The following is a 2435-nucleotide window of genomic DNA, read 5'->3' as shown; positions in this document are numbered from 1 at the left end:
TCTTGAGAAAATAACTTTTAAAATTGACTCTCTTAGCAATTTTTAAATATGTAATGTAGTATTATTAACTATAGTTGCCATGCTGTCCATTACATCCTCATGACTTACTTACTTTATAATTTGTAGTTTGTATCTTTTGACTCCCTTCACCCAATTCACCCATCTTTTACCCCCTTCCTCTGGCAACCTATAATCTATGGGATTATTATGTTTTTAAAGATTCTACATATAAGTGAGGCAGTGTGCCCAGTGGTTCTGTGAATCTGTCTCTTGTTTCAACAGTGTTTGGACAGAACAGACCCAGGGTTGTCCCTTCTACCAGCCTCTGACCACCCTCCAGCCTTTTTTCCAGTGTTAACTTTCAGAGCCACCTTCTTGGCCATCCTCTGCCTCCTGGACCGGCCAACACCCTATACTGAGCTTAACTCCTTATTACCAGTCAACCATGAGCAACCAGATCCATCAGAATTATTTCAGCAAGGTAGAGGCTGCCATCAACTGCCTAGTCTACATGCATCTGCAGGCCTCCTACACCAACCTCTCTCGGCTTCCATTTGACCTTGATGATGTGGCTCTGGAAGATGTGGGCCACTTCTTCCACCAGTTGGCTAAAGAGAAGCCTGAGGGTGCTAAGTGTCTCTTAAAAATGCAAAATCTGTGCGGAGGCCTCATCCTCTTCAGAAAGTGCAGAAGCAGTCCCAAGATGAGTGGGGTAAAGCCCTGGATGCCAGGGAAGCTGCCCTGGTTCTGGAAAAGAGCCTGAATCAGGCCTTTTGGATCTGCTCTGGTTCTGCCTGTGCAGACCCCCATCTCTGTGACTTCCCGGAGAACTACTTCTAGATGAGGTGAAACTCATCCAAAAAATAAGCGACCACCTGACTAACCTCCGCAGGCTGGCCCATCCCAGGAGAGTAGCTCTTCGAAAGGCTCCCTCTCAAGCATGACCAGGAGCTTCTGGAGTCCAGCACCCCTTGAGGGGCCCCTCTGGCATCCCCCAGGTCCCAGGGCTTGTGCCTGAGCCTCTCCCTGCAGCCATGAGCCAGCTTTTTTTTTTTTTTAAGATTTTATTTAGTTTTATAGATTTTATTTATTTATAAAGATTTTATTTATTTATTTGACAGAGAGACAGTGAGAAAAGGAAAACAAGCAGTGGGTTAGGGAGAAGCCAGCTTTCCACTGAGCAGGGAGCCCAATGTGGGGCTCGATCCCAGGACCCTGAGATCATGATCTAAGCCAAAGGCAGATGCTTGATGACGTACCCATGCTGTCACAAAAGGCAGTATTTCATTCTTTTTTATGACTAATAATCTATACTACATCTTTATCCATTCTTCCATCAAAGGACACTTAAGTTGTTTCTATATCTTGACTATGTGAAATAATGCTATGATAAAGTGAAGGCGCATCTATTCTTTTGAGTTAGTGTTTTTGTTTTCTTTAGATAAATACCCAGATGTAGAAATTGCTGGATCATTTGGTAGTTCTATTTTTAATTTTCTGAGAATCTCCATATGTTTTCCATAATTGGCTGCACCAATTTACATTCCCACCAACAGTGCATGAGGATTCCCTTTTCTCCACATCCTCACCAACACTAGTTATTTCTTGTCTTCTTGATACTGGCCATTCTAATAGGTGTGAGGTGATAGCTCATTGTGGTTTTGACTTTAATTTTCCTGATGATGAGTGATATTGAGCACCTTTTCAAGTACCTGATGGCCATCTCTATGTCTTCTTTGGAAAAATGTCTATTCAGATCTTCTGCACATTTTTTAATAAGATTTTTTTGCTATCATGCTTTATGAGTTCTCCATATATTTTAGATTGTAATTCCTTATTAGATAAACAATTTGCAAATATTTCCTCACATTCAGCAGGTTGCCTTTTCATTTTGTGGACGGTTTCCTTTGCTGTACAGAAACTTTGTAGTGCGTCATCCCACTTGTTTATTTTTGCTTTTGTTGCCTTTTTTTTGGTGTCAAATCCAAAAAAATCATTGTCAAGACTGATGTCAAGGAGATCACCACCAATGTTTTCTTCTAGGAGTTTTATGGTTTCAGGTGTTATATTAAAATCTTTAATCCATTTTGCATTACTTTTTGTGTATAAATAAGATAGTGGCCCAGGTTCATTCTTTTGCATGTGGCTGTCCAGTTTTTCCAACACCATTTACTGAAGAGACTGTCCTTTCCCCAGTGTGTATTCGTGGCTCCTTTGTCATAAATTAATTGACTTGGTTTTGGTTTATTTCAGGGTTCTATATACTTATTCCATGCCATTGAGCTATATGTTTGTTTTTATGCCAATACCATACCGTTTTGATTACTGTGGTTTTGTAGTATGGTTTGAAATCAGGGGGCATAATGCCTCCAGTTTTGTTCTTTTTTTTTTTTCTTTTTAAATATTTTATTTATTTATTTGACAGAGAGAAAGAG

General features: G+C 40.2%; 1 pseudogene; it reads left to right on the top strand.

Moving 5' to 3' along the window:
* The first annotated feature begins 445 nt into the window (after positions 1–445).
* LOC111144989 lies at positions 446–975 on the top strand (annotated as a pseudogene).
* Positions 976–2435: the final 1460 nt, after the last annotated feature.

Source organism: Enhydra lutris, unplaced genomic scaffold, assembly GCF_002288905.1.
Source record: "Enhydra lutris kenyoni isolate GAN:26980312 unplaced genomic scaffold, ASM228890v2 scaffoldscaffold12, whole genome shotgun sequence".
Taxonomy (NCBI): Eukaryota; Metazoa; Chordata; class Mammalia; order Carnivora; family Mustelidae; genus Enhydra; species Enhydra lutris.
This window is presented reverse-complemented; position numbering and strand designations above follow the sequence as displayed.